General features: G+C 48.2%; 1 protein-coding gene and 1 long non-coding RNA gene across 4 annotated transcripts in view; one reads left to right on the top strand and one right to left on the bottom strand.

The window, feature by feature from the left end:
• LOC105610529 (uncharacterized) overlaps nt 1-2,519 on the bottom strand; it is a 31,374-nt gene extending 28,855 nt beyond the window's left edge. Inside the window, exon 1 of the long non-coding RNA XR_009598159.1 lies at nt 2,351-2,519. This is a non-coding gene — a long non-coding RNA (uncharacterized LOC105610529). The remainder of the gene's footprint in view (nt 1-2,350) is intronic.
• SLC14A2 (solute carrier family 14 member 2) overlaps nt 1-23,418 on the top strand; it is a 495,406-nt gene that overhangs the window by 386,205 nt on the left and 85,783 nt on the right. The window lies entirely within an intron of this gene.

A 23,418-nucleotide genomic window follows, 5' to 3' on the forward strand; every position in this document is an offset into this window, starting at 1 on the left:
ATACTCCCAGACCTACTGTGTGCTTTGGAGGGCAAGATGCAGACCTGAAGGAGCAGGCAAGGACCCACAGCCAATGTCTATAGGTGATTAGCGGGGCAGTGGGGCGGGGCGGGGCGGGGGCGGGGAGGGGGATACAGGCTCAAGACTAGGGAGATTTCACAGAGAGAACCTGAAGGAATTGAGTCAGAGAGGAAACAGGAGGTGTCTCTGGAGCTGGGGGTTGGGGCAAGTGATCATGCCATCAGGATGAGGAGAAGGAAGGCTCTTGGGAGCCATCTGACAGGTGGCTAGAGGAGAGCCATGCTGAAAGAACGGAGCCTCCCTCATCCAGTGGAGCCCGGTCCTCTGACTCCCCAAGGATCCACTGATAACTCTAGAGCAGAGAGAAAACAAGCGAGACAAATCCGTCACGAAGGGGCACCTTCTGATAGAAGTGGGCAGAGTCAAGATGAGTGAGCTACAGATGCAAATAAGAAACGGTCAGACAGAACACGCATCACCCCATCCAGTTCAGAAAACCTTTGCTCTGGGCCCACTGGTTTCTGAAGTTTCACGAACCCTCAGTCACGGAGAGAGGATGAAAAGAAGGGCTCACCCTGGGCACCTGGTCTAGGGAGCCGAATCTCTGCCTCTAGCATCTAAATATTCCCTGATCTAAGAACAGACTGAGACAACCCCTGGCAAGCGAGGAAGGAAACGATATTGGACTAGAAATGAGAAAGCTTTTTTTCCTTATGCACTACTGACCAAAACCACATAAATAAAAAATAAATTAGGGTTTACTTATGGGAAATAGAAAATATTCTTAAAACTCATGAAGAAGAAACATAAAATAATCAACAGCTATGATAAATGTTGAAACACAGAATCGAGTATGACTTAAACATTTTAGAGATGAGAAAATTGAGGTCAAAATGAGGGGATGATTTTCCTACTACAAACATCAAGCCTCTGCCACACTCTTTTCAGCACCCTTTGCTGTAACATCACTCTGCCACTGGCACCAATAGGCAGCGAACTTATTTCATGTTCACTCTTCATCTCAGTGACACACCCTTTGATTCCAAAGACATCCACCTCCTTAGGAACACTCCAAATAATGAAATGGAGCACCCCAAACTCCACACACAGAGTCTCGGAGTCCACTGCCCTATGAGGGGTCCAGTCTGATCTCCTCATCACTCCACCCAGGGCTTGGCATGAAAACCCTTATCTCCTTCATGTAATCCCTGACCCCTGGGAGAAGGGGCTTAAAAGGATAAATGCTCTACATTCCAATTTCCCATTATTAGAAAGAGACATTGGGGAAGGGGAGCAGGAAGGAAAAGAGAAAATCTGTCTGAGGTTTTTTGCATGTTTCACAACGGCTTCTTCTTTGCGTTCCAAAATTCTCTTCCAGTCTCATCTAACATCACTCCTCTGTTCTGTCTCCCATGCTGTCGTGATCCCACGCTGGAATGATCTTTCCCAGTCTCTCCTGACAAACTCCTATTCATCCTTGAAGACCCTGCTCAAATCACCTTTCCTCTCTGAAGCTTTTCCTGCCCCTGTGTCTCACCCTTGTCCATGCTCTGCAGGTTGTCCTATTCATTTGACCTCACCTTCACCACTGCTGAAATCCTATGGACGGAGGAGCCTGATGGGCTACGGTCCATGAGGTCAGAAAAGAGTCAGACAGGACTTAGCAACTAAACAGCCCCACCACTGCCACAGCACTTTGCCCCAACTTCTGTTCTCATTCCCACTAGATCCTGAGTGCTCCTGGAGCAGGACTGTGACTTATTCATCATAAATCTGTATGGTCTAAAACAGTACCTTATGCACAGTGCTTATTCAATGATTGTGGATGAATGAATAAATAAATAAAAACAAGAATATAAGCACTAGGGAAAAAAGACAGAGGAAAGCACACAAAACTCCCACCCGCAACCTGCATACCCAGAAAGGACATCTTAAGAAACAAAACACCTCGAACAGAACTAACAGGGAAATATAATGTAAGTAGTGTGTTGATAAACCAGCTCTTAAAAAAAAAAAAATCCTGATTTCTAGCACTTGCCAATTTTAGTGTTAAAAATCCCACCAATACTAATTTCAAGACGCTAACCTGACCTCACTAAACACAAGAGTTGGGAGGAAAGGCACACTGTTGATTCTCCGGAGCTGGCATGAGCCAGTTCCAGGGACTGCTGAATGCAAGCCACATATGTCATTTTAAATTTTCTAGTAGTCCCATTAAAATTGTTAAGAAGAAACAGCCAAAATTAACCTTAATATTTTTAACTCAATATATCCAAAATATTACTTCAACATCCAATCCTTATAAAAGATTATTACTAAGATATTTTACCTTCTGGGTTTCACACAGAGTCTGCAGAATGCCAGTGTGTATTTTATACTGCAGGACACCTCCCCTCGGACCTTGCACGTGACCGGCCACCACCGGTGCTGACAGCGCCCGTCTCAAATCGGAGTCGAAGCGACACAGAGACAGGGTGACGGGGACATCCTGCCATTTTAGGATTTTGTCGATGGGGATGATTTTTAAAATGGCGTTGTCTTTTTACAACTCGGGCAGAAACGATGCTTGTCCCGCGGGCTGGATTAATTTCAGAGGGGGCCAGATCTGTTACACCTTAACAGGACCTCACTGCCTCCTCTCACCCACAGGACTGCTCCCTTGGGAGCCCGAGTGCTTATTAATTACCGCACATTCCTTCCAGCTTTCAATGCGAGAGACTGAAGGCAGCTGATGAATCCAGCTGCACCCTCCTCCGTTCTGCGCCGGCCAATTTAGCATCAGAAATGGCCCTCCCCCCACAAACCCCTCCACCTCCTTCTCCCGCCCCCACCCCACCCCCGCCCCGGTCCGGGCTGCTTCTACTGGAGAGTGCGGATCCTGGGGGAGGGGGCTGGATTTCTCAGAAGCCAGATGAGAATGGAAGTGCTCAGAAATGCACCTGTCGATTAGCAAGGGGGCGGCGGGTTACTGCGGTGCGGGGTAGGGGGATGCGGGGACAACGACAATGCCAGCCCTCCTTCTTTGAAAGGCAAGTTCTGCAGCTCTGAAGCCCTGGCCGGCAGACGCTGTGGGCCCTGGGTTCCAGCCCCAGCTCCCTGTGACTTTCAGAAAATCCCTTCATCTCTGAAGTTCGCTTTATGCTTCTGTAAGCTGACACTGAGAATCTGGCAGCAGGTTTATGCATATAGGACAAAATGGTGTTTGTGGGAAATGCTCTGGAAAACGTTAAATGCTGAAATATTCAGATCAAAATCAGCAGGCCTTAATAAGAGATGCACAGGTTGGAGACTGGATGGCTTGAGCTCTTCTCTTGGGTCCCTCAGAAACACTGCTGTGGACTAGTCCTTTTACTTCTCTCGACCTTTCCATCAGCACTAGAATGAAAGGGCTCATCTAGGTGACCAGTGATGCAAACAAGGCAAAGTTCCCTTCCCTCTTGTGACAGAGAGAGACAATAGACAGATATGATGATCGTACACTATTAGGTAGTAATAATACTACAGGAAAAAGTGGTGTGAGTTAGGGAGAGAATGGAAGGGAATGCTGCCCTAGATGCAGTGATCAGGGACGCCTCCCTTGTAAAGACCTTGAGAAAACAAGGGAGCGAGTCACTTATCTGGGAACAGCCTGTGCAAAGGCCCTGAGGCAGGAGTGTGCCTGGCTGGTGTAGGCAGGATATAGAATGCTATATGGTTAAGGAGTGGAGCACAAAAGGAGAGGTGGCGGGAAGTTAGGCAGGAAGGATAGTGGGAAGCTGATTCTCATAAACCTGAGAGGCCTCAGCTTGGGTTAGGATATCATTCCCAGTACTTTGGAAAGTGATTGAAAGATCCAGAGCAGAGAAGCAGCATGATCTAATTTGTTTTCGAATGTTTCTTCTGGCTGCCGCATGGAGCATATTCTGTAAGGGAACAAGAGTGGAAGCAAGATGGCAATAGTCCAAAGGCACGATGGGGGCTTGGACCAGGCCCTGGCTGGCTGCACTCCCCACCCCTTCCCCAGCCTGGTGCAAGCTTTGAGTCCATCCTTTGAGGATTTGCTCTTTCTTCAGACCCACAGGTCTCTTCCTTCTGTCCTTCAGTCATGTGTCAGTGGTTAGTAGGCATTGGCTACCATGCCCTGTAAAATAAATGGGGCTCCCACAGACCACAGATTTCTAGGTAAGGGGTGGGGCCCCCAGGCAGGGATTGGTGGGGCAGGGTTCAGGCTATGGAAAGCAGTAGAGATTAAATGCTAGCTATAATTGTGCCCCTTTATCTACTGCTTTAAGAGCCTGTCATAGATTGTGCATGACTGAGAATAATGGTATAGAAAAATATTCTTATTCTGCTTTATTTTTAATTATACACTCACAAACACAGTCCCTTAACTGTTACTGAAAACATCTGGCCTGCAGCATACCACCACACAACCAGTTGCTTTTATCAGTGTGTCAACACTGGGAATGAGAACCCCCTTCCAGGATACTCTTTCTGGCACCCACCTGGATATAAGATGTCTTACCCTGTCCTCTGGTTCTGTCCTCTGTGTATCTCTTATCTCATGAACCAGAAGGTAGGTTCCCAGCAGACAAGAGCCATATCTTCTTTAACTTGGTTTGAAGTGAAGTCGCTCGGTCGTGTCCAACTCTTTGCGACCCCGTGGACTGTAGCCTGCCAGGCTCCTCTGTCCATGGGATTCTCCAGGCAAGAATACTGGAGTGGGTTACCATTTCCTTCTCCAGGGGATCTTCCGAACCCAGGGATCGAACCCGGGTCTCCCGCATTGGAGGCAGACACTTTGTCCTCTGAGCCACCAGGGAAGCCCTAACTTGGTTCAGTACTTCTCATTCATTCACCAGTTGATAGATGAGCAGAAGGCAGCAGGATCGAAGATACAAAAGCTTCTAGGGTGTTGGCTCCAGTTGGTGTCAACATCTGCCCTTGTGAGCCTGTTGAACTAGAAGGAATCTTGGAAGTCATTTAATCCAGCTCTCTGATTTTCCATAGGAAGAAACTAGCCCCCAGAGAGGTAGAGTGGCTGGCCCAGAGCCCCCCAGCTAGGAAAGGCAACTGAAAATGGTGAGGATAGAGGGCTCTCTCTCACCAGCCAACTGTGTTAGCGCTGAAGACAAAGGCAACAGAAACTATATTCCATCTCAAGACAATCCTCACCATTCTCAGCAGTAGGAACAAATGACAGAATTACCCCGATTTTGTAGGTAGAATAAACAAAGACCAAGATTCTGCTGAGTGGTAGAGACTATATATTGAACTGGGAAGGTGGGAGACGGGGCAGAGTAACTGAAAAAGCTGAGTTGGTCCTTTCTTCATTTTTGGAAAGGGAAAAGTTGGGATGAATATGTTATGATGTAAATATAATAATAATATAATATGAATATGATAATGATGTGATATGAATATGATAATGATATGACAGGAATATGACTGTCATTCAGAGGAATTTGAATTCTTCCATGTAGCTTCAGAGAAGAGAATGAAGCCCAGCAAAAGCAAAGAATGAAAATATGAATCTGGGCTCAATAGGAGAGATAGCTATCTGATCATGAGAACTCTCACAAAGTAGAAGAAACTGGCTGAGGGGACAGTGGGCTTCCAGTTGCTAGAAGGGCCTGGGCACCATTAAGAAGACCCCAGATCTTCAGGCACAGTTGGATTGGATGGCCCCTGAGTTTCCTCTGAAGACTGATATTCAGCAGTTCTATGCAAAGGGAACTTAGCATTGGGTTTCCTTTCTTTGAAACCAGAAGGAGTTGCTCCTACCCTCTTGGCTGGAGGCATTCTCCCCAGTGAAGTCTCCCCAAAAATGACATCGAAAAGTCTTCCACTTCCTAAGGATATGATGAAGAGAAATGGCCTTAGGTCATGTGACTTTCATAGGACCTGTGAAACACTTCCTATACTGTAAGCTTAGGGATGTGGTTCAGTTTCCGGGGAGTGTTACACAAACTCCTCTCTGGGTGATCCCTGAGGAGAGGCGGCTACCCACGGACCTCAGTGCTGGAGATAAAGCAGTGTGGAGTCCAGGGATGGACTGCACGACCTCTCAAAGTTCCCGCCAGCCCATTCTAGCTATAATTCTATGATAAAACCATTAGAGGGTCCAGAGGTGGTTTAGCCTCATTTCTCCCATCCTGGTGATTGAACACATTTTTTTTTTCAATCCCATAAACCCTAAGCCATAATTCTTTCACAGCAGAGGGAAAGACAGAACAGTCATGCACAGTTTGAAGCAAGGGAGTTGCGGGGAGAGGTTAAAGAGAGAGGAAGGCTTGTTTAGATTGCGGTTGTCTTTTTTCGTTTGGGGTTGATGGGGGGATGTTAAATGTGAAGTTTGATGACTGAACAAAAGCGGAGCAAATGAGAAAAAAAGAACGTGAAAAAACTCAAACCTGCAGTTTTCTGATACACAGAAAGGAAACCCAAACTCTGCTCATTATGGCGCATATTTCTGGCGGATCATAACATTAAATTACAGCCCTGCAGCCTTGGCCAGGACTGGGGAGTTCTTCCCATGTGCTTCCAATTAAGCGCGTTTGAAGTTGCCCTGGATATTTATTTGTAGGGGATTTACTGCACAGAACGATTAAAGTTTGTTCTTGTTAGGAGTTTGGGGCTAGTCTGGGGGCAGGGGAGATGGAAAAGAAGAGAGTTAGCTAGGGAGAAAGGGGGACGGCCAGGGTACCCCATGAATACGTGTGTATGTTAGAAAGTGCACACAAACACACACACAAGAGCCCTTTGTTTTAAACATGGGGAGGGTTCGACATCTCTGACCGTGATTTTGTTTATAGGAAATCCTTTATAATGCACGTTTAGTGTTTCCATATGGAATTCTCTTAGGATATTTCTCTGCACCCCCCCTCCCCCTCCCCCTTTTTATTTGGATAAGGCAAGAGAAAAGGGACTGTACATTCCAAAGATTCATAGTCATTCCGGATCAAATTCAATGGATTTTGGCAAGAGTTGAAAAACCCAGATGCAGGGCTTCAGCCTCCCGCTGAGCCGCCTCCAGCTGCGAGTGTCTGGTGGAGGCACTTTGTAAAATCATGAAAACCCTATTAAATTCATGAAATATGATATACTGTCGTTTCAGACTAACTTTCCATTGAACTGTCCATGAAGAGAGAATTTGGTTAACTTGCTGAAGAAGGGGGAAGTGGCAAGGCTGGGGCAGGGTGGGGGCCCAGAGGCGCTGTTGAGGAAAGCACAGCGGTGCTGGGAATTCTAAAGAGGCTGCACACTGGGCGGGTGTGGGGGGCATGGGAGCTCCTTTGGAAAGGTTTGACTCCTCTCAGAGAGGGGTGTCACCCTGACTTCCCTCCCTGTCAAGTTGCTGACCACCCCACTGTCACCAGTGAGCTGTCAAGATGACTTTTTTTAGAGCACAGGAAACTCCAGCTAAACCAGGGGATACTGTTAGGTTCCATTCCCTTGTTTTATAGCTGAAGGGCCCAAGATAGAGAGAGAGAGAAGGATTTGCCTGAGGTTTGGCAAATTAAAACCCGAGGGCTCCTGACTTCTCTCCACCTTCCAGCACAGACTAGGCAGAGAAGTTCGCCTTGAGCACCAGCGCTCTCTGCCTCCAATCAGAGCTGCTGACATGGTTTTTTTTTTTTTCGTAAGAACTCACAGGCCCAGACTCCCCTCAGCTATGAAATGACCCACCCTAAAGGAATTGGACACTCTTAGTTCATTTCCTATTGAACTATAATTCACATCATAAACTATTACATGTTTATTTTCAAACAAAACAGGGTGAGGACTCCCTGGAGGTGACTTGGTTTTGTTTTCTGGAAACTGCCCCAGCACATGGCAATGGCAGTTCACACGTGTGTGTGTGTGTGTGTGTGTGTGTGTGTGTGTGTGTGTGTGTGTGTGTGTAGCTTGCCTTGCAGAAAGCCAAGTGGGGCCCTTCTTCCCCAGGCCTTTGGCACCCCAGGGACCCGAAGTCCAGACCTCCAGAATGGAAGGGTCCACAGACCATCATGACTCACTTGTCATCCAAACAGTTGTCCCTAAATAGGAATGTCGTACTCTGCAGGCAGAACATCTCTGACCCAGCTCTCAGGGTTGGCTTCATGCATGGAAATGATCAGAATAAAAATTGACTTTAATTAAGCATGTACAGTGGCTTCCCAGGTGGCTCACTGGTAAGAATCCTCCTGCCAATGCAGGAGACATGGGTTCGATCTCTAGGTTGGGAAGATCCCCTGGAGTAGGAGGTGGCAACCCACTCCAGTATTCTTGCCTGGAAAATTCCATGGACAGAGGAGCCTGGTGGGCTGTAGTCCATGGAGTTGCAGAGTCGGATACAACTGAAGCAACTGAGCACGGCACAGCAAGTGTGTACAGTGTGCTAAAGTACTGTTCTAAGGGCTTGCAAGAGTTAAATCGTTTCCTCCTAGTGAATAGATAATATAGTCATACTATTATCCCCATTTTGCAGATGAGAAAACTGGGGCAAATTGCCCAAGGTCTCATTGGGGACTAAGATCACTTAGCTGACATAGTTACTGAGTCAGTATTTGAACCTCAGCCATAGCACCCCACTCCAGTACTCTTGCCTGGAAAATCCCATGGACAGAGGAGCCTGGTAGGCTGCAGTACCTGGGGTCGCTAAGAGTCAGACACGACCGAGCAACTTCACTTTGACTTTTCACTTTCATGCACTGGAGAAGGAAATGGCAACCCACTCCAGTATTCTTGCCTGGAGAATCCCAGAGATGGGGGAGCCCGGTGGGCTGCTGTCTATGGGGTCGCACAGAGTCGGACACGACTGAAGTGACTTAGCAATCAGGCTCCAGAGCCTAAGCTCTCAAATGACCCACTACCCTCCCTACCCCACCCGACCCCACCCCACCCTACTTTCCCCATACAGAAACACAGACCTAATTACCAGTGAGGGGCACTAAGGTCTTTACTTTCCCCTTCTCACCTACCGATGGAGGTACCCTTTTTGAAACAAACACTTCACTCTCACCTTACCATTTTGTTATGTAAGTACCCCCTGAGTGTGGCAATGAATTAAGTCACTAATATTCTAAGCCAGTGCTTCACAGACTGTACTGAGCGTAGAAATTCCCCAGTAATCTTGCTGAAATGCAGGTTCTTCAGCATGTTTGCGGAGGAGCTGGGGGTCCACAGTTCTAACATGCTGCTGGGCCATGGAGGCACTTGAGCAGTAAGGCTGCAGGCTATTCACCTGACTGCTTCCCTCCACCAACGGAGACATCCCCCAAAAGGCACACGCGTGGGAGGCAGCTGGGAGGGCCAAGGCCATTTCACTGACTTCACAGCTGTGACCCAGACTAGCCCTCCTGCCGCCTGTCAGGAGAGCCAACAGATTCCCAAGCTTCCAGTCTCAGGCCCTGGGACACCTGGGGAAGGTGCAGAGTCTCTGGGGCCATGAGAAGCCTCTGACTGAAATCTTTGCAGCAGCTGGCCACAGCCAGGGACCTGCAGGAACAGACTCCAGAGTCTCTACATCCCCGGCAGGGGAGGTGATGAGTATATGGAATCACTGGGGTCAGGAACGGTCAGCACCAATGCCTCTCCCACATCTTGAAAGGAAGCTGCTGGCCAAGGGACACTGGCCCAGTGCGGCAGTTTCCACCTTCTTGCTGGCGAGGTTGGACAGACCTTCAGCATTTCTGCTTCCAGTTATTTGACATGTAAATTGAGAGGATCACACCAGATACTCTTTCAACCCTTCCTCTCCTTCCCATCCCAATCTATGAGTCTCTAAATGCCTGCACAGTAAATAAAGATTCAGCCAATTGTCTGCATGTCTAAATATCCTGATGTCCTGTCGCCAATGCCACATATCAGGATATCAAATGGAACCAGTTTCCTTTCCATCTGGAGGCGGAATGCCATAAACACAGCTCCCCTGTGAACCTGGGCACCCCATCACCCCCCCACACACACACACATTTTGAGAAACAGATGCAGGAGGTTGATTCCCACAGCCACCAAGCCTGGGCCAGAGACTGGAAGGTGGAGCCTAGTCCCCAGGGCTCTGCTTTACAGCCCAAACACACAGTATTGTGCCTGAAAGCTCTGAAGGCCTCCCTCAGCCAAGAGAAACAGGCATTTTAGAGCAGAAAGGGGCAGCACTCGACCCCTGGCCTCCTCCATCCGGCTCTCTCTGACAAAGGGAGACAGAGCATCATGGCCTAGTAAGGGGCAGGAGGCCCAGTGGATGGCTGGACCTGCAGAGCTGGGCTTGGATCCTCGCACCCCCAGATCTCAACCTCTGTGATCGTCAGCATCACTGTGAGTGTGATTGCTGGGGACAACACACAGGCGCAGAGAAGGGAGGCGATAAGGTGAAGCTATTCCTTCCTTCAAGTGACTGTTGGTAATAAATCAGATACTTCCCAGATCTGTCCTTCAAACTGATAGAGTCCAGGGATACCTCTGGAACCAGCATCATCAAACGACAGAAGATCTGGGGTTCTAAACCAGCACTGCTCCATAGAAACAAATCATGAGCTATTGATCTCTGTCACATTCAATCAGCTGAGTTGCTCAGTCGTGTCCGACTCTTTGCGACCCCATGGACTGCAGCACGCCAAGCTTCCCTGTCCATCACCAACTCCCCGAGCTTGCTCAAACTCATGTCCCTCGCATCAGTGATGCCATCCAACCATCTCATCCTCTGCCGTCCGTTTCATCTCCTGCCTTCAATCTTTCCCAGCATCAGGGTCTTTTCCAATGTCAGCTCTTTGCATCAGGTAGCCAAACTATTGGAGTTTCAGCTTCAGCATCAGCTTTCCAATGAGTGTGTCACATACATCATTTAAAATTTTTTACTAAAAAAAGTTTTTAAAATTTTAGTGTATTACATCTTTTAATGTAATAGTTCTAACTAATTTTAATAACATTTTTTAATTTAGCCTAATATATCTAAAGTAGTATCATTTCAACGTGTAATCAGCATTAAAAACTATTAATGAAAAATATCACATTCTTATGTACAAAGTCTTTGAAATTCAGTGTTCATTTTACATTTACAACATATCTCAATTTGGACTAGCCGTATTTCAAGTGCTCAGTAGGCATGTGTGGGCAGTGATGACTTACCAAACAGTGTGGATATGGAAGAACTGGTTGGCACCTTGCCAGTGTGGTGGCGGTGGGGAGCATTTAGCTTCTCCATCATCTCCTACACCACCCCCTCAGCCAGTCCAAACAATAATCCTATTACTAACAATAAAGCGCTAAGAATAATGTTCTAAAATACGGTGACTAGGCATTTCCTCAGGGCTTCCCAGGTGGCCCTGGAAAGAATCTGCCTGGCAATGTAGGAGACATAAGGGGTGTGGGTTCGATCCTTGCATCAGGAAGATCTTCACTCCAGTATTGTTGCCTAGAGAATCCTACGGACAGAGGAGCCTGGTAGGGTAGCAAAGAGTCGGACACGACTGAAGCAACTTAGCACACAAGCATTTCTTCAATCTTAGGCAAAAGGATTTTTAGAAAAGTTTGCTATTTTTATTGTTCTCTGGTATTCCAGCTAAAGAGGAATGCTGGGCTTGTTCTGCGCATGCTACTTGAGGATTTTAACACTGCCCCTTCCCAGCAAGACTGTTGCCCCTAAGCTCCTTCAATAAAAAATATTTGGAACTATGACTGACCAATGGAGAAGACCAAAAAAATAAAAAATAAAAACCTGCAGGAGCTCCTCAACTGATGAATGTTTAGCGTTGTTTACTTTTTAAAAATGTGATTTAAAGAAGGACCTTGAACACCAGAGAAGAGGGAGCTTGTAGGATAGACTGCCTGGCTACAGGGTTTAGCACAGTCAGGGCAGTGGGGCCAGAGGGATGGCAGAGATTATTTGCTACCAGAGTAAGCAGAGATTTGAGGAGCACCATGGTACAGACTCCAGCGCAGGGTACTGGGCTAGAGGACTCAGTGATGCAGAGCGTTAGGGGTCTTGCTATAGCAATGAGGGATTGAAATATAAGGTATATCACAGAATATTGGGCATTAGCTATGAGGCTCAAGGGATCCTGGGGTGAAGGGAGAGCAGAGTTTAAACAGCCCATGTCCTCCTCCAATCAGACAGCAGTACTTCAGGTCTCCCACACCAGCTTCATGGCGGGCCCGCCTAGCTTTCTTCAGTCCTCATTTTATTGCGAGGATTGCAAGGTCCTGCTTGCCACACCATTCCTCCCCTTCCTCCTCTCTTCTCTCTCCTGGATGGGTTATTACTTCTGCCAAGAGAAGAAGTCAGGACAGATGGGTGAACCAGGGAGAGTGGGGCCTGTGATACCAGGCCCTTCATAACTCTTGGCACCTTATGAATCTCTTCCTTGTAAAAATGTGAGTTAATATTTACTAGCCTGATAGGCTGGAGGCTGAACCAGATGTCTTCTAGTTCTAAATTCTGGAACTCCAGGAAACAAGCCAAGAATTCTACAGCCCAAGTCTTGCTACCAAAGTGAGACTCCTGCACATGGATTTCATGGCTCACCACCTCCCTGACTCCACTGCCCTTGGCAGCGGTCACACCTGACAGAACAGGTTCCTTCCAGGTGTCCACCTGTCATCCTTCCCCATGCCACACACACACACACACACACACACACACACACACACACACCCTTACACAGAGATCCACACGTACATCCCCATGCCACACACACACACACCCCTACACAGAGATCCACACATACACACACACACTCTATACAGAGATGCACACACATACACAGAGATGCGCACGCTCACACACACACACACACACACACACACACACACACAGTGTCCTTCCATCTCTGCCAGCCTTTAACCCCTCCAGAAACAAATGCTCCTTTCCTCCAGACATAACCCTTTCCTCTTTCCAGAACTTGCCCAGATATTTATTCTTCCATGAAACTTTTCTGCATTAATCACTCCAAAATCTGATCACCTCGTGTATTGAACCATCCCTTCCATAATTTTACGTACTTCCTCAACTACCTTTTTAAGCTATTTCCTTGCATTACAAAAATAATAGTATTCTTTACACCCTTTCAGTGCGTTTGCATTATCTGTGGAAGTACCAAACATATGTTATACAAAAGGCAGGAGCTAATTTAAAATGAGCTAAAAACTGATCTCCACAATGTCCCCATGAAAAATTAGTGATACTTCACTTATTTAGCATTTAACAATGTGGCTGACCTTACACTAAGCACTTTATATGCAATATGTCATTTAATCAGGAACCCTATAAGATAGGTTATTTATATTTCCATTTTATAGAGTTTTAAAAAGCTGTGGCATAGAAGGTCCTAGAATGTAAAGTAGGCTGACTTCACACCCCACAGTTTTTCCTCCATTTTACACTATCTTTCCATTAACCAATAACTAAACCGAGGGACACAGGCATCGAGTGATTACCTGAAGTCATATGTTGATGCCGGAAACCAGGTACTTTCCACCAAGGTCAGACTCTTTCAAGCTTTGCAATTGGATTCACCCCTCCATGTGAGAGACACCATGGATACAGAAAACAGCAAAGACTTTAACAACAAAGCCTCAGTTTCCCCTTCTTTAAGAAGAAAATAGCAGTAAGTACCCAGCAGGGTTGCTATGAGGATGAGAACCAAGAAGATTCTCAGGCGTTTCCTGGATGGACCTAAGTACTCAATGGCAGCCTCCAGCCTCTTCTCTCCCTCTCAGCCCTTCCCTCTCCCTCCCACACACTCAGGTGGCATTGCAGGCATCATCATTTTTCAAGTTGCCTGACTCAGTCCTTGGGAGCCAGCATCATACTGAGCCCGCTGCCCCTAGCAGATGCATTAAGAAGATTTTTGCCACCCTGACGACCCTTAAGACAGTGCAGAAATGGGATCATGGGGCCCACGTTGCTCGTGCTTCATGGAAGCCCTCCTGCTGAGCCGTGTAGATTACGTCCAAGAAAAAGAAAGCCACACATCATCATGGGTGGAGGTGCGGGGTGGGGTAGAAGGGAAGGGGCGTTGGGGGGAGGAGGCCTCTCCCAGCTCACAAGGACCCTCCCCCTATCAGCCCTCCCTTAAACTCCACCTGTGCAGCCAGTTGCCCTCTCCTATCCCTCCATGGCAGCATGAGGCTAAATTAATTAATGTGGGTAAACCATGTGGAAATGTTTGGCTTGCCAAGCGCTCTCGGTGAGTTTGAAATACTACTGGAAGCTGTGGAAATTGGCACAGCTATCTGGAACAAAATTGATCTCACCCCCAGGATGCCTGAGATTGAGTTTGGTTAATTGATACATGTGCAGATAGAGCAGGATCTTCATTAGAAACTTGGTGGATATATTTCAAGCCCTTATAAGGGAACGGAGAGTTGTGAGAATTAAAAGCAATGGAAAAGACAGCGAGGATGGGGATTCTCCTGCGATGTGCTAAAGCCACAGAGAATTGCCCAAGAGTTAATGAGAGAGCTGCTGCTGCTGCTAAGTTGCTTCAGTCGTGTCTGACTCTGTGAGACCCCATAGACGGCAGCCCACGAGACTCCTCCGTCCCTGGGATTCTCCAGGCAAGAATACTGGAGTGAGTTGCCATTTTCTTCTCCATAACGAGAGAGAGGGAGTACTTATAAAGCGAGATGCACTGGGCTAGGTTGATTTGGGTCTCTGAGAGGCAAGAATCAGTCCTCCCTTTGTAGGGACATGTACTTTGGCACACATATGTGTAGAGATGTGCTTCCCTTCCCCAGACAGACTCATCTTTGCTACTAGCTTCTCCATGGGGCTCCTGATGAAGGAGGAAGAGGAAGAAGCACCTTCCCTAGGGAGTGATAAGGCTGCAGGGGAACTTGAGGTCTTCTCCAGGCAGGGTGCTGGGTTTGGTTCCCTCATAGCTGTTGTTATCAGTTGGGGTCAGCCAGGAAAAGCAGAACCAGTGGGAGCTTAGATAGATAGATAGGGACAGACTTATTCCAAGGAACTGGCTTATTGCTATGGGATTGTGAGGGCTGATTTGGCAAGTCCAAAATCTGCATGGGACTCTCGAGCCTGCAGTGAAGCTGCTATCCACAGGTAACGGTTCTTTTTTCCCAGAAAAACTTCAGCTTGTAAGTCTTTTTGAGTCAGGCCCACCCGGATCATGTAGAAGGAACTGGCAACCCACTCCAGTACTCTTGCCTGGAAAATCCCATGGACAGAGGAGCCTGGTAGGCTGCAGTCCATGGGGTCGCTAAGAGTCGGACATGACTGAGCAACTTCACTTTCACTTTTCACTTTCATGCGTTGGAGAAGGAAATGGCAACCCACTCCAGTGTTCTTGCCTGGAGGATACCAGGGATGGGGGAGCCTCGTGGGCTGCCATCTATGGGGTCACAGAGAGTCGGACACGACTGAAGCGGCTTAGCAGCAGCAGCAGCAGCAGCACTCGGATCATACTTAAAGTCAGTTGATTATGACTTATATTATGTCATTATTAGATTATGACAACAACATAATCAGCTGATTATGGACCTTAAATGCAGCTACAAAGCACCTTCACAACAACACCCGGTAAGTGTTTGATTGAGTAACTGGGGACTGGAGCCCAGACAAGCCGATGCACTAAACTAACCATCACAGCTGCCTGCCCTCCCCGCCAGGCAGCCCAGCTACTCTATGGTCAAACCCTCAACCACCTCCTGAAGTCTCCCCGCCTCAAGTAACTCCTGGAGTCCCTGTCCCCCAGGAATGGCCTTTGAGCTGTCTGCCAACCAACCCACCTGAACCTCAGACAGATCTCCAAGGCGGCTGCCTGCGTGACTTCCGTCTGTGCCTCCTTTCTCAAGCAAGTTGCTGAACGATTTCTTGGCTCATCGCCTTGCCTCCAAGTCCATGTTACCCAGTGAACTTCTAAGCTATGTATAAGGCCAGCCCTTTCTGTGCTAAACCCTTTCATAGCTCCCCCAGCTCCTGGTGATCCTGTAATTCTCCCCTGCCTATCTGACCATCTTTGCTGCGACCACCCTGTGCTTTCATGGTTTCTGGACCGAACCCTCTCAAGCTTCAATCCTGATGAAACCTATCCTCTCCTCTGACCATCGCCCATGTCTTTGATTCACCACCTCTTCCTCCCCATTGAAGACTAGCTCTAAGCACACCATTCTCGGGTGTGGGAAGCCCCTTTTCTAGACTCCCTCAGCACCCTTGCTTCCCTGCACCAGGCACACATCTCTCTGTGGCATGACTCCCTACCTGCCATCTGCCCCTCCACAATCCAATGAGCATCTCACTTCTGCCCCCAGCCCCAACCCAGCACAGGCCTCAGCATCTGTCTGGCTCACAAAGTGTGTTTCATCAGTGTGGCTGAATTAATGAACAAGATGTTTGCCAGTAAAATTACCAGTGCCCCTCAGTTTCATCATCAGCTCTTCTAGCAGCACTCCTCACTTTCTTGCTCTTCCCATAGTTCCATCTGAAATTTATTGAGGTGGGGAAATGATATTTTTCCTTTCCCTCTCCCTTCCCTGTCAATTTAAGAACTGTTTTGAGCAATAATAGTGTCATGATAATTTATGGCATAAAAAAGTTATGGCCTGAAACTGTGGGGCCAGTTTCAGGAACTGAAAAAGCACAGGAGGGCTGCAGCCAAGAGGGTGAGATGGGTGGGGTGGGCAAGGAGGCTGGATGCTGGTCTGACGAGCCATTCCCTTGGAGGCTGCCAGGAGCCTTGGCAGGGTTCTCACAGGGGAGGTACAGGCTCTAGTCATATTTCAGAAATGCTCTCCATGGAGCATGGGCAGGGAAACCAGCTACGCAGCATTTGCAAAGGGTGAGGGATGAAACTAGGCAGGGGCACCCTAGAGACCAGGAGAATCAGCAAAATTTCCGGTTCAAAATCTGGGATGAAAAATAGAAAACCTGCCCATACAAGCAGGTGTTGAGGCATTCTCAGAGAGTAAATTACTTTGCAGTCCCAATCTTTGCTCCATTCATTCAACAAGTATTATTTGAAATGTGATTTCTTATAAGTCTAGAGATAACAACAACGAGAAAGACATGGTTCCTCCCTAGGGAGGGGAGTACTTCATCACAATGGGAGGGACAAACAGCAAAAAAAAAAAAAAAAAAATGGGGCTTACTAGAGTGGTGGGTGGTGGTGAGCGTGTGGAGGTAAGTTTTGCTGGGGCTGCTGTAGTAAAGAGGGGGCCGGAGGATGCATCTCTGAGGAGCCATGGCTAAGCAGGGGAGGGTATTCTAAGCAGAGGGAACGGCACATACAAGTGTCCTGGAGTACACGTGAGCTTGACGTGTTCGGAGCAAAGAAGGAGATGATGTCAGAGAAGCAGCCGGAGTCCAGGTTCTAAAAGCCAGGTGGGTGGAAGAGCACCTCTGACTTGTATCTGAGTCTGCTGGTGAGTCCCCAGGGAGCAAGGGTAGGTTTCCAGCTACATATCCGAAGGACCACTGGCTGGACTGAAGTAGAAGGCAGAGAGACAGGTCCTGGTCAGATGGCTGTTCACATAACGCGGGAGAGACATGATAATCCCCTAAGCTTGGCCGCCTAGCAACTAGGTGATGAGAAACGCTGATTGTACGTGTGACTTTTAGGAGACGCTAATAGGAATAATGGTCCATCTGGGTGTGGAGCATGAGAGAATGTGGGACCTGAGTCCCTCTGGGCCCAGTCTGTCTGGGCCACCATAACAAAATGCCATAGACTGGGTGGTCTATAAACAACAATCCTGCTCCTCACCAGTGAAGGTGCTCAGCTGTATCTGACTCTTTGAGATCCTATGGACTGTAGCCTACCAGGCTCCTCATGGAATTTTCCAGGCAAAAGTACTAGAGTGTGTTGCCCTTTCCCTCTCCAGGGGATCTTCCTGACCCAGGGATCCAACCCAGGTCCCCCACATTGCAGGCAGACACTTCACCATCTGAGCTACCAGGGAAGCCCCTATTCCTCACAGTTTTGGACGTTAAAAGTCAAAGATGAAGGAGCCAGGAGATTTGAGCTGTGGTGAGACCTGGCTTCCTGGTTCCTGCACTGTGTCCTCGTATGGAAGAAAGGACTAGGGAAGCCTCTGAGGCCTCGTTCATAAGGGCACTAATCCCATCCATGAGGGCTCCACCCTTGAGGCCCAATCATCTCCCAAGGCCCCACCTCTCAATTCCATCATGAGTGGGTGAGGTTTCAAAACATTAATTTAGAGGTGACTTAAAGAGTCAGTCTACTGCTGTGAGTGACTGTCTATCTTACTGAGACGGGAGAACCTTGAAGGTTGGTCAGGTTTGAGGAGGTGCAGGCCAACCAATACACACCCACCCAGAGACATGCAACACACCTTGCATTTTACCACGTGGAACCTTCTATATATGGGCACCCATGCATTCACACAGCAGCTGTGACTCAAACATACCATTGAGACCTTCCAGTGTCTTCTGGTCAGAACTGAGTCAGCAGAGGTTTGCTGCTCAGTGTGGATTTGCCCAGGCTTTCCAGCTGGCGGAGTGGTAAAGAATCCACCTGCCAATGCAGGAGACACAAGAGATGTGGGTTCCATCCCTGGATCAGGAAGATGGAGTAGCAAATGGCATGCGTATGTGCTGAGTCACTTCAGTCACATCCAACTCTTTGCGACCCTGTGGACCCACGAGGCTCCTCTGTCCATGGGATTCTCCAGACAAGAATACTGGAGTGGGTTGCCATGCCCTCCTCCAAGGGATCTTCTTGACCCAGGGATAGAACCTGCACCCCTTATGTCTCCTGAATTGGCAGGTGGGTTCCTTAACACTAGCCCACCTGGGAAGCCCAGGAAATGGCAACCCGCTCCGGTAATCTCACTTGGAGAATTCCATAGACAGAGGAGCCTGGCAGGCTACAGTCCGTGGGGGTCACAAAGAGTCAGACATGACTGAGAGATTTGCCCATGTAGCTTATTTCTATCACCTGTTGCCCATTCTAATGTGTAATTTGGAGCCTCTCTTCCCTGTTTGAAATGACCTTTTGGCAAAGAGGCAAAAAGATATTTGAGACAAAAGAGCTTACTTAAAAGGAGCATGATGGGGAGGGAACAGAGCCTCATCACCAAGAGGAGGGGCCAGTTTGGAAGACTGGGTCCCCAACCCTGAATTTCTCCTATGGCTGTCTTGGTTGGTCTGTATCAGCAGGGCAAAATGATGCCTTGTGGGGGGCCCTAGGCACTTGACTTTCATAAGTCCCTTCTTCCATAAAAAAAATTAAAAATTGTATTTTATGACTGCGTTGGTACTGAGATGAGCAACTGAACTGAACTGAACTGGTACTGAGATAAAAATAATCCTAGCTGAATTATATGCATTTTCACTTATGATTTTTAAAGAAACTAAAGCATTTTTGCAGACCCTTAAAAGTATCCTGGGCTGTGCCTGCTATGCCCAATGGGAAAGTCACTCTGTGTACAGGAAGGGAAGGAGAGTAGGTCTGGAGGAGCTCTGGACATCTGGAGAGCTGGGCCCTCATCCTGATTTCTGGACAATGAGCTTCAGGAGCCCTGATCAGCCCCTCAACCTCTCAAGGCCTCTGTCTCCCCAGCTTTTGGAGGCTGGAATTTGACTATCACTAGGCTGTCTACTGGGCTTCCTCAGTGGCTCAACAGTAAAGAATCCACCTGTAAGGCAGAAGACTTGGGTTTGATCCCTGAGTCGGGGAGGCCCCTTGGAGAAGGGCATGGCAACCCAATCCAGTATTCTTGCCTGATAAATCTCATGAACCCGAGCCTGGTGGGCTCCATAGGGTTGCAACAGTCCACAGGGCTGCAAAGAGTTGGACACAACTGAAGTGACAAGCATGGCACAGCTGCCTACTAAGCAGTAACTTTCCAAGATTCTAACTAACGTGCACAGACTTCGAGCTTCATTTTTAACTTTCTGACCCCAAGGGAAGGCTCTTCCCCTCAACTACAATATTAAACTTGTTTTTGTTTTCTGGATCTCCTTCTCCCATCAAATCACGTGCTGGTGTGTTCAGCCACTGATTTCCAAAAAGCGGTCATAAAACCATAATGAGTATGGAGATACCAATGTGAAAATGACACAGAGAAAGCCATAAACATTCAAATAAATATATAAATATAAACAAGTCTATAAACCAAACCCTGGAGGTATTTTAAACACATAATGTAGCATTTATATCTCTTACTTTGTGCAGCAGAACTTTCAAAGGAAATTCATTTAATTCTATTGCTCACACCCCTAACCCCCATCCAGGAGTAATCGCTAATAACCAGTGCAATTACCGCCTCCCTTCTGATCGAGAGTTCATTTCAAAAGCTCGTTCTTGAATTCATTATCATGATGGAAATGAGCTGAATCGCAGTGGATGTGACCATATGACGATCCCCTTGCTCTCCTTCCAGTTGGATTCAGTGAGATGCCTGCCACAGCCCTGGCCCTGACCTGCCCTGTCTGTTGCAAACATAGCTAGTTACCTGTCAATACCTGGCCCAATTTAAAGAAGCATGTCTGGAGTTAGGAAAAGAGCTCTATTTTGTTGTGAGCTCGATGGGTGGAGGGGCGCCCCTGGGGAACTTGACTGCAGCCTTGCTGCTCCAAAGGAGCAGAACCTGACAGTTGGTCAGCATCTCCAGCTGGAAATGGACAAGATCACACTGAGCACGCCCCCACTGGCCCCCACTGGCCCAGCACTTTCAGGTGCTTGCTCATCCAAAACCCTCCCCACAGCCCCAAGGCGATGCAGGTCAGATACAGAGCCTGTGGGGCTTCGTGCAAAATGAAACTATGGGGCCCCTGTCCAAAAAGCAGGAGAAATCTAAAAGCAAAGTTACTCAAATATAAAAGTTTTCCCACTCTTCCTTGGAGTGGTTTTCTCGCTCTCTCACCTTCTTGGCCTGTCATGGTGTTTTTATCTGATACTATAATGTTGCACCAGCCAGGTGAATGCAGACTCTCCCAGACACCAAGGGTCCCACCCTGACACTCAGCATACAGATAAACGCCCACTGGCTACCAGATTCCCAACCCCCATCCTTCAGATGCACACACCTGCCCCAGAGTTGAACCAAGCTCTCGACCCCAGCCTTTTGTGAACTGTGACCCCTTAAGGAAACGGCCACCCCTGGGCCAGGATTCAGTTGGTACCAGGAATGGCCAAGGTGCCTCGGGGGCACCACCCAGCTCTGACCTCCCACCTCTGTACCTGGGCACCTAGACACACCTGTGCAGAGATGGCAGCAGCCGTCCCCATATGCGGGGCAAAGAGGGAGAAGCTGGGCAAAGCCATGGGTACCCAGAGACAGGGGAGCAGTGAGGAGAGACCAGGGGAGGCAGCGGGAGGTAGCATCGAGTGTGAGCTGAGGATCCAAGCCTCCCCACCTTGTGACCCACTCTCCTATCAGACTTCACTCGCAAAGCACAAATTCAAGATTTTTAATAACTTAAGGTATGTGAGTTATGAAGAGTTTCAAGATGGCAATTATAGAGCATCAAACCTCAAGCCCAGTCCCTCTTAAGCTCAAAAGCGCATACCCTCGCATTGGTCGTGTGCCCATGAAGCTGACTCCGGGCCAATATTAACCACAATCCTCATTTCACACATGAGAGAACTCATGGCCAAAATCATGGTACTGGAAAGTGGGGTGAACACTGAGACTCAGACTTAGTCATCTGGCTCCAGAGCCCCATCCTTCACCTCATCACTATGCTGTCCTTTATCCCAACAAATCTGGCTGGTCCTGCCCAGGGGTATCAGCACCTTGCTACGTCATCTTATGGAACAGGCGAAAGAGAGAGCACACCCCAACACACACCATCCTACAGAACCAGGCACCCACTGGCTGTGTGACAATGGACAGACCCTTAGTCTCTGTCAGCCTAACCTGCCACATGCGGGTGTTGTGGGGAAAAAACATGGAGTCATCAAAGTCCATTGTATACAAGCACCGGGGTCACCTACAATAGAGAAGACAGGCGAGAGAAACTGACCAGAACCATCGCCTCCTTTACGGGACTTTCCTCAACCCCTTGCCAGGCAACTGACCCCAACCTTGTATCTCCAGAGAGGACAGTGCGCATGTTTTGTAATGGAACTGCTCAGTGGCCACACAGAAAGGGACAAGGTTGGACCAATTCAGCACTCAGATCACTTTAGTAATGTTTTCTGAGTCTGGGTGCAAGTGCTTTGATCTCATTGGCTAATTCCAGCAGAGTTTTCTTCTGTGTTTAGTGCGATGGGCTAGCGATCCAGAGGATGCCCCCAGCCCAGCTGACATCTGTGCCACTGAGCAGATGTTTGCTGAATGAATGCCATTGGAGGAAAATTCTGCATGATGTTTTCCCCCAAATGCATCGATCAGACTGACCCATTAGTAAGCACTGCTTGGGGAACGAACATCAAATCTGTAATATTGATATCAGCCAGGGTTTTTGGCCTTCCTCAATCAATAGAAATTCTAGAGGTCACACAAGAAATCCAGGCAAGGCTTCATTTGGGCCCCCGCTGCAGCAACAGGGAGCAAGAGCAAGTAACAAGTTCCCTTGTTTGTGGGCTCCCCGAGGGAGTGGGCAACTTCTTCTTTATATGGGGTGAGGATAAGGGTGTGTCCACATGCTGGGCTACAAGGGTGGCTTCAGTGGTTTGTCCACCCCTTTGTGGTATAAGGTGCAGGGGGTGTGCTTAGTACCTGGTTTTGTTCCTGACACCCAGTTTTTGCTCCCAGCTCTTCAGAAGTGGAGGGTTTGTTTCTTTGGTCTTTTGGTATCTTTTGGTCCAGAATTTGCCCCAACTGCACAAGCATGCAGTTATTTTTAGTCCCATATAGTTTCTTTGCATTTTGATGCTCAAGGAGACATTTGTCCAGGTGCAAGAATTGCAGCACTGCAGCAAAGGGTCCAGGCTCTCTCAGCTCGATGAGACACAGCCTCAGTGACCCTCAAGCTCTTGAGTCTTTCCTGCCGAACTAAAGTGCGTGACATGTGCTTCCTCGGACAAGGTCGGGGGCATTTCCTTTGGTCTTATCAAAGAAGCTGCTACTTTGGCAGGGCTGTCTGAAGGATCTGAACGGTCAGAGCTTTATCACTGACCACTGCAGCAACTCTCTCTAGGTGAGGGGGTGCGTGGCCATACAAGATGCCCGAGGGTCTCTGTCATTCTGGGATCTGGGGGCCTGTTCCAGGAGTGTCAGTTCACTGCCTAGAGCAAGCCAAACATACCCAGAAACTTGCCAGAACTCCAGCTCCAAACTTCAGCCAAGGACGTTTAATTCATAAACTCTGCAAAGCTGCGGATGAGGCCTGTGACGGTCAGGGGTTGTTGGGACCGTGAAACAAGGCAGCACGTGTGAAGTGCTTGGCACAGGCCTGGCTCACAGCACCTGCTGAAGTGCCAGTCTCTGAAGGGAGTGTAATCTGTCTCGGGGAGGGCTAGTGAGCGGAATGACTTGCCACTTCTTCCTGAAGGGTATGGACTTCTCTGGTGG

This window comes from Ovis aries, chromosome 23 (assembly GCF_016772045.2).
Source record: "Ovis aries strain OAR_USU_Benz2616 breed Rambouillet chromosome 23, ARS-UI_Ramb_v3.0, whole genome shotgun sequence".
Lineage (NCBI taxonomy): Eukaryota > Metazoa > Chordata > Mammalia > Artiodactyla > Bovidae > Ovis > Ovis aries.